The sequence below is a fragment of the Rhincodon typus genome, chromosome 31 (genome assembly GCF_021869965.1).
Source record: "Rhincodon typus isolate 14 chromosome 31, sRhiTyp1.1, whole genome shotgun sequence".
Lineage (NCBI taxonomy): Eukaryota > Metazoa > Chordata > Chondrichthyes > Orectolobiformes > Rhincodontidae > Rhincodon > Rhincodon typus.
In genome coordinates this window covers 11,530,153-11,539,487 of record NC_063362.1, presented here as the reverse complement: position 1 = coordinate 11,539,487, position 9,335 = coordinate 11,530,153, and the positions used below count along the sequence as shown (strand labels likewise).

At 38.6% G+C, this 9,335-nt stretch overlaps 1 long non-coding RNA gene across 4 annotated transcripts in view; it reads left to right on the top strand.

Annotated features, from left to right (window-relative positions):
• The window catches only part of LOC109920486, a 44,490-nt gene extending 36,838 nt beyond the window's left edge, over positions 1-7,652 (top strand). For all 4 annotated transcript variants that reach the window (XR_007265292.1, XR_007265290.1, XR_007265289.1 and 1 more), the window contains exon 3: positions 7,513-7,652. This is a non-coding gene — a long non-coding RNA (uncharacterized LOC109920486). The remainder of the gene's footprint in view (positions 1-7,512) is intronic.
• The last annotated feature ends 1,683 nt before the right edge of the window (positions 7,653-9,335 follow it).

The window sequence follows — 9,335 nt, the reverse complement described above, 5'->3', positions numbered from 1 at the left end:
ATTTTTCTGAAGAAGGGTCTAGGCCTGAAATGTCAGCCTTCCTGCTCCTCTGATGCTGCTTGGCCTGCTGTGTTCATCCAGCTCTACGCCTTGTTATCTCAGATTCTCCAGCATCTGCAGTTCCTACTATCTCATCTTCCTAGCTATCATCAGTTCTGAGGAAGAGTTACTCAACCCGAAACGTTAACACTGATTTCTCGCCACAGATGCCGCCAAACCTGCTGAACTTTTCCAGCAATTTTTAGTTTTGTTTCTGATTTACAGCATCACAGTTTTTAAAAAAAAAATTTCTGTAAGAATCTGTTTGAAGTTACCTTTTTGCTAATGCGTGCGTTTTTGGGATGTTACTATATTGGGACAGTTAATTAGTAATAGGTACTGTATCTACTATTCTGTTATGTCTTTCAATAGTTAAGTTATTCTAAATTCCTCTTTCTTTTGTTTGTATTTTAACTATAGTGTTTGAGTAAATTGTGTTCATCTTAACATTGAGTAGTTTGACCAGTCGCATCACATCTGGAACATGCACTTCACATCTACCTTTAAAATATGAAAAGATAGAGTCTAGGCTACCTTCTTAAAATACTTTGAGGGGGTCTGGTCAGGTCCATAACAGTATTTCATTTATAAAGACCTTTTCTTTTTAATTTGTCTGCATTTTAAATTGTGGACTAAATGTGAAAGGAACAGTTTGAAAAAGAAACAAATATTATCAAACTGTTGCTGCATTCCTCATAAACAAGGAACCTGGCATACATTGTGAGTACTGTTTACACAGCTGCTTGTTCAAGCAGTACTGGAAACTGTGTTTGCAGATGAGCTGGAGCCAAGGGGTATGTACAAATGGATCTTTGACTGATAACAAGTAACTGACTGATCCATGGATTAATGACCAGTTGTCAATGACAAATGCTTTTTCTCAACCAACAACTGTGTGATTGGATCCCAGGTAACTGAACAGCTTGGGAGTGTGAATTTTTTGGCAAAAACTATCTGATCTCTGGAGAAGGAATTGTTTTTACACTGCAGTAAAAAGCATCTTAAGCCTGAAAGGAGTTAATTCATTTCCCCTTTCCAGTTGTTGCATGCTCTGATCTTTATTTGGTAACTAAGGTTTTTATTTATTTATTTATTTATTTATATTTATTTGGTAAGTGACAGACTGTCATGAGTGTGAACCAGTCACCCTGTGCCTCCTGCAAACAGACAAAAGTATCTGGAGAAGGAAGATTGAGGAACAGCATTGTGATCATCCAAAGAATGATCTCAGCAAATCCTGTAACAAAGAAAGCTAGACTCTTTTCCCAGCCTTTCCCTCTGTCGTTTACACCTACATTTCCCCTTCTGTATCTATATTTATGTATGTAGAAGTGGGGCTTACAAGGGGGTTAAATATTTAAGTAGTAAAATTATATTTCAACCAGTATTTATAATTGTTTGTCTGTAGTTCAACTATTTATTTGTAAGAAATGATTAATTATGATAAATACTGAAAATTGGTTCACATTTCTGTTAACCAGGGTCTAAAAGATGGGTAAATTGGGAGCTTTGCTTATGTTTCAAAATCCTTAAGTTTTACAATGATTCCAGAAATAGCACAGCTTAATTTACAGTGTGCTAACCCAGTGATACATAACACATTTCCTTTAATGATGGAAGTATGTAAGAGACCAAGTTTTTATTTTTACATTTATTATTTGGACTATAACTGGAAATGAGAAAATTGTACACTGCTTTTAAAAAAAGAAAAAGGAGCTGTTTACAACCTTGTGAAAACTAGTGCATGTGAAACAATGTAAATTCCTGGGACACCATGTCCAGACAAATCAGCACTACCTGCGAGTGTTCAGGGCCATTTTGCCCAGAGGCAGTCTGGTTTTCCATTGGCACCTATTCTTGTAAGTACAGGAGAGATCGGCATAGCAACAAGCCTCTGATTAGTCACTTGCAGTTTAATATAGACCTTATGAAAGGACTGAGAGAGAAGTTTCTGAATGGAGGGCTGTGACTAGTGGCGTTCCTCAGGGATCAGTGTTGGGACCTTTGCTGTTTGTAATATTTTTAATGATTTGGAGGCGAATGTAATTGGTCTGATTAGTAAGTTTGCCAATCATACAAAGATTGGTGGAATTGCGGAGAGCGATGAGGACCTTCAAAGGATACAGCTGGATATAGATCGGTTGGTGACTTGAGCAGAGAGGTGGCAGATGGAGTTTTATCCTGAAAAATCTGAGGTAATGCATTTTGGTGGGCCTAATCCAGATGGAAAATATACAGTAAATGGCAGAACCCTTAAGAGTACTGATAGACAGAGGGATCTGGATGTACAGGTCCACAGGTCACTGAAAGTGGCAACGCAGGTGGAAAAGGTAGTCAACAAGGCATATGGTTTTCCCAGCCACCATCAGTTCTGAGGAAGGGTCACCAGACCTGAACCGTTAACTCTGTTTTCTCCTCCACAGATGCTGCCAGACCTGCTGAGCTTTTGCAGCAACTTTGTTTTTGAACAATGCATATGGCATACTTGCCTTCATCGGTCAGGGCATTGAGTTTAAAAATTGGCAGATAATGTTGCAGCTTTATAGAATCTTAGTTAGGCCATGTTTGGAATATTATGTCCAATTCTGGTTGCCACACTACCAGAAGGATGTGGTGGCTTTGGAGAGGGTACAGAAAAGATTTACCTGGATGTTGCCTGGTATGATGGGCATTAGCTATGAGGAAATGTTGGAGAAACTTGCATTGTTCTCACTGGAACGACGGAGGTTGAGGGGCGATCTGATAGAGGTCTGCAAGATTATGAAGGGCATGGGCAGACTGGACAGCCAGAAGCTTTTTCCCAGGGTGGAAGAGTCAGTTATGAGGGGCCATGGGTTTAAGGTGTGAGGGGCAAGGTTTAAAGGTGATGTATGAGACATGTTTTTTACACAGAGGGTGGTGGGTGCCTGGAACTCGCTGCCAGGGGAGGTAGTGGAAGTAGACACGATAGTGACTTGTAAAGGGCATCTTGACAAATATGTGAAAAGTATGGGAATAGAAGATACGGTCCCTGGAAGGGTAGGGGGTTTTAGTTGTGACAGGCAGCATATCGGTGCAGGCTTGGAGGGCCAAAGGACCTGTTCCTGTCCTGTAATTTTCTTTGTTTTTTTTTGTACTAAGCCAGGAGACCTCCTGAAGTTAGCAGCATCAGACTTTCCTCTCTCCATCCTTCTCTGTAAAGTTGTCCTTTCTCCAATGTTCTGTTGAAGGAGCAGGAAAAATACATTTGGAAACACTGAAGTAAGCAGTTCTAAAGCCCAAAGACAACTAGAAAGTACATGGAACCAACCAAGCAACTCTGAACAAAGAACTGAGCAAGGCTGAGAAAATAACAGTGAGGCACCTAAAAATAAAGGGATTGTGGAACCAATGGATCTAGTTCTGTGATTTTTGGTTTGGTGATACAGAAATCTCTTCCTCTGACCTTCTTTCCCCGTCTGCTGGCAATATTTGAATTTGTTTGGTCTTCTTTGAGTGTCTGTATTTGTGTGAACTTAAAAGAGGTAAAGAATAAGTGACAAGAATTGGAAATCCTGTTCCTTTACTGTTTTTGTTAAAGTTAAGAGTGTTACCACGAACGGTTACTTTTTATTCTTACTGGGGAAAACCTGGCATGGTTTGCTTTTATCCTGAGCAGCAGTGATTCAGAGGCAAATTGGGATGTTTGGAAATTTCATTACATCTTCAAATTTCAAAGATTCCCTAAAGCGTGGAAGCAGGTCATTTGGCCCATTGAGTCCACACCACCCCTCCAAATAGTGTCCCAGCTAGACCCATCCCATCCCCGTAACCCTGCATTTCCTAAGGCCAACCATCTAACCTGCATATTTTTGGACTGCGGAAGGAAACCAGAGCACCCAGAGGATACATATGTAGATATAGGAAGAACAAGAACACACAGTCACTGGAGGTGGAATCGAACACATGACCCTGGTGCTGTGTGAGGCAGCAGTGCTAGCCACTCAGACCGATTTGTCATAACTCTGGGAATAGTGGGACTTGGTTTCCAGTACAGCACCCCAGTGAGTTGTGATCATGGTTACATGGAAAATTCAGGGAAATCACTCGGATGTATTATGTTAGATAGGTATGATGTGGATGTGTGGGAACCAGTACCAATAAATCAACATCCTTACCATTTAAGCTTGGAAAAACAAGTTCAGGTAGAAATAGCATTTCAACACATGCTGGAAAATAACCAGATCAAACCTAACCAAAGCAGATGTAAGGACACTTGCTTGTATAATTTTAATTTGTTTTAGGACCTCACAGTAAAACTGGGCTGTCCACAATAGGGCAGACGAATGTAGTAAGTAGATAATGGATAGTGGGTAGTGACTTATTCCAGCCATAGTCTTAAACTTCAGGAGAGTTGGTAGAAAAGAGAGCTGTAGAAAGTTGTGAGTTAAAACTGACACTTTAATTCTCTAGTAGCAGGTCATGAGATATTAAAACCAGAGATAACCAGCATCAGATTTGGTTAACAAGGTCATAAAAATGTGCCACTTTATGTAAGTTTGATTAAAAACACATGCAAAGACAGTCTAGTGTCACCAGAAAGTATGGTGACCCATTTGTTTCACCCAGGAACAGCACCCAAATCTAAAAAAAAAGTCATGACTTAACTGGAATGAATGCAGCCCATGCCCCACTATTCCTCAAGCTGTCACAAAATGCAAAAACACATAAAATTCCAGTGAGACCAAATAAAAACCAATTTGCCTGACTGACTGCTACTCAGGGCAATAGCGACTCACACCAGGTTACTTCAATTTATTGTAACACATCTAATTTTAACAAGAACATTGAAAGGAAAGGATTCATAATTTATGCAACTTTAATTGTACCCCTTCAAAATCACAAAACGCATATACAATCAATCACGATTCAGATTAAAGACAAATGGTTTAATATATACACTTTGAGTGAAAAAGAAAATATGTAGGGTAAACAATCAAAAGTTCTGGCAACAAGGTGGAAAGTTATTTTCCTCACAGTTCTTTGGATTTTTGCAATGATGATATGCTGTTTTGTATACGGTGATGACCATCCTGTAATTTGATGGTTGATCAGGTGAACTTAGGCCTTTTCTTGTATTGATTATTTCTTTAAAGCTTTCTTGGGATTTCTGTTTCTTTCCCTACATGCAGAGAGAGAGAGAGAGAGATAGAGAGAGAGAGATGCTTTCTATCTGCAGTTTTTGGATGTTTTTCACTCTCTGCTGCCTTTAGCACTTACTTTTTTTAACACTGAGCTCAACCAGTCAGAGAACTATCGTTAGTCAGCATTTCCTTAATTCAAAATTCTTGGTGTCATTCAGTTTTGAATTTTCCCTCTTTTTGCCTTCATAAAGCAACATTTTGTTGCACAGCTCAACAATATGCAACACTTGAATTCATAGGTACAAAATCCATTCCTGGTATTTGGTTACAGCAGTCCAAATTCCATTTAATGTTAGGGAACACCTCAAAAAAGAAAAATATACAATCCTTTACAGAGACTAAGTTTTTTTTGGTGAAAAGGTAACATTACTTTATGGAATAAAAGTAACTGATATCCCACAACAATATTTGGTGGTTACTTGAATGCTAATTTATTTCCCCATTGAATAGTATGAGGTGATACACCATTACAAAGGACATAAAATATTGAATAAAAATGAGCATTCCTTTTTCTATTTTAATTGGCATACTGTTCATCAATTTTCTGACTTTAGTATCTAAGATCTAAGGAGGATTAAAAGATAGAGCTGCATCTGGAGGGGAGAACCTAGAGGTGTTATGGCTGGATTGTTGACCCAAATGATGTTCTGAGGAGCTGGGTTCAAATCCTGCCATGGCAAATGGTGGAGTTTGCATCTGACTTAAAAAGAAAATCTGGAATTAAGGGTCTAATGATGATTATGAATCTGTTGCCAATTATTGGGGAGAAACCCATCTGGTTCACTAATGCCCTTTGGGGAAGGAAGCTGCTATCCTTACCTGATCTGGCCTACATGTGACTCCAGACCCACAGCAACATGGTTGACTCTTAACTGCCCTCTGGGCAATTAGGGATAGGCAATAAATGCTGGCCTGGCCAGTGGTGCCCTCACCTCATGAATAAATAAAAGAAAAGGTAAGGTTTTTACGCTAGGCACAATCTAGCCATAAATTTTGCTCAGAATTACATTGATTTTTGCACGTGAAGTATGTGTCAATTTTTGTTCAGGTTTATTTGTTTAATAATAAATTGTTTAATAATATCGTATATAGACTAGTACAACCAGGCAGTGCTTTCACACATCATTGTTTATTTCTTTCTCCTGCCTCAAAAAATATTCAATAATGTGTTTGTGTGGTTAGCTGGTGCAGTTTTATTAACACAGCTGAAATTATGTTTACTACAGAGTGTAGACATTTTTTAGTAACTGTGTCTAGTCCCGTACCTGTGAATGACTTGACTGTAAATAATTGAAAACAACTTTAAAGCAGGATACAGAACTGTTTAATAGCTTCCTGGTTTACATTTAGCCATTTCTTGGTAAATTGAAAATTATTTTGAACTTGTGAATGTGTATAAAAGATTTCTAGAAAACTGCCTTTCCATCGACGAAAAATGCTTTTTTTTTGAAGAGCTTGCTTGAAAGGCTGTAAACAGATGTCAATCACAGAAACAAATCAAACTCACTAATTCACACTCGGGGGAAGTTTTGAGAGCAGGAATCTTGAACACTTTCATTTAGGATACAAACATTCGGAAAATTTTGCATGACTTTGATCTGAAATTAGTTGACCTAAAGGAGAAAAAGTTACATTTTGTGACTGTTAATGCATTTATCGTGGTTCCTGGCATAATAATATATTTAAAGTTTTTGAGAAGACTTGTAGCTCAGGTTGTGGATGAGGTTGTTGATTTGTTCACCAAGCTGGTAGGTTGGTTTGCAGATGTTTCATCACCATACTAGGTAATATCATCAGTGCACCTCCAAAGAAGTGTTGTTGGTCTGTCCTGCTTGTCATTTATGTGGTCAAGTCTGATGTGGTGGTTGGCCTCATTTCCGTTTCTGCTTCATAGTGGTTGGTATATGGGGTTTATTTCCACATGTTTGTTGATGGAGTTCTGGGTTAAGTACCAGGCCTGTCTAGGAAATCCAACCAAAGACATGCACAGGATTTCCTAGAGGCCTGGTACTCAACCCGGAACTCCATCAACAAACATGTGGAAATAAACCCCATATACCAACCACTATGAAGCAGAACTGGAAATGAGGCCAACCACCACATCAGACCGCACCTACATAAGTAACTAGTGGGACAGACCAATAACGCTTCATCGGAGGCGCATTGATGGTGTTACTTAGTATAGTGACGAAACATCTGCAAACCAACCTACCAGTTCGGCGAACAAATCAACAACCTTATAATAATATATTTTTGACAGTTGATATGCAGGGTGGAATCATAGTAATATTTGACTCTGTATCTCTCTTAGGGTGTTACTATTGAACAGGTCGTGTGCAAGCCCCCAAAACTCATCCCCAGACATCGTTCTTTTTGGAACTTTCTTCCAGATGATCCAACAACATTACAAATATATTTGATCTTTGATAAAAATAAATAATATTTCCCAAATGCTGATTTTGTCTGGACTCACGTCTTATCAAATATGCTATGCAAAGAGAAGGAGGAATATTAAAACCACCAAATCCCTACAGATTGATATGGTAACACATGTTTGGAAAAAAACAAGAATGAGAAAAGGCCCCTTAAGATTCTCAGACTTTCCGACAAACTATTTGCTCTTGAGATGCACATCTCTATATTTGCCGTTCTCTTCAAATTTATTTTATTACACCCTGTGTTTGAATGTTTCACTTTGAGAACCATAGAGTAGGAAAAAGACATTTGACATTTGACCTCAACTTCCCCTAACCCCTTGTCACTCTACCCTACTCTAGGCTGACAATTTAGAGCAATACCTTTTGGAGGTGTCACCTTATTAATAGAAACATTAGCCAAGGACCAAATTGTCTGTAATAGATGGAATAAAATCTCACGATAATTTTCAAATAATTGGATTTTCTTTCGGTGTCTTGACAAATTTCATCCCTCCATCAGTGCTACCAAAAATTGACTCTTTGTTTCATTTCTGTTGGTGGAGTCTTTTGCATGAATAGACTGCTGCATTTCTTTATATTTCAGCCTGATGATATTTTAAAAGTCCTTCATTGGTTTTGGAATCAGCAGCTGATGTGAAAGGTGTTACAAGTTCATAATGTCTTTCCTATTTTGTTCAGAAATACAACTAATGTCCTATTAAAAAATTGACTTAGATGCCTGTCCTTTATTGGAAGAACTTTTCTTCTTATATATTTCACACCAAATTTAACCTGAATTAACTTTATCAACTTCATTAATGACGTTGAATTTATTGACCTGCTGATGTTTTAGTATTTAGCATCTCTAGTTATCCTTGGGCAACCTGAGTCCAGATATTTTGAGTGGGAGCGTTGGAACAGTCTGTGTAGTTTTCTTTCAATAAGTCTTTCTGCTCAATATGTGGGTTTTTTGTATTGATCGATACAATGTTTATGGAAAAGATATTAACCTTTAATTTAACTACCTCCCCCCACTTTCCACTTTCACCCAACCTTGTAGAAATCAGAGGCAGACATTTAAAAAGTTCAAAGGGAAACATTTGTTGGTTACTGAGAATGCAGCACTGCAGAAAGCCTGGAGATGTATAAAAAGTGCGAGGTTGAAATTGAAAAGGAAATTAGGAAAGCAAAGACAGACCATTAAAAATATCTGCAAGTAAAATCAACGGAAAGCCAAGATAGAGTCATAGAGTTACACAGCATAGAAAGAGACCCTTCAGTCCAACTCATCCATGCTGGCCAGATATCCTGAATTAATCTAGTCCCATTTGCCAGCATTTGGGCCATATCCCTCTAAACTCTTTTTATTCATGTACCCACTCAGATGCCTTTGAAATTTGTAATTGTACCAGCCTCCAGCATTTCCTCTGGCATCTCATTCCATACGTGCACCACCCTCTGCATGAAAAAATTTCCCCTTCGGTCCCCTTTAAATCTTTCCCCTCTCACCTTAAACCTATGCCCTTTAGTTTTGGACTCCCCCTACCCTGGGAAAAAAAAGACCTTCACTATTCACCCTATCCATGCCCTTTATGATTTTATTAACCGCTATAAGGTCACCTCTCAGCCTCTGACTTCCAGGGAAAAAGCCCCAACTTATTCAGCCTCTCTATATAGCTTAAATGCTCCAACATCTTTGTATATCTTTTCTGCACCC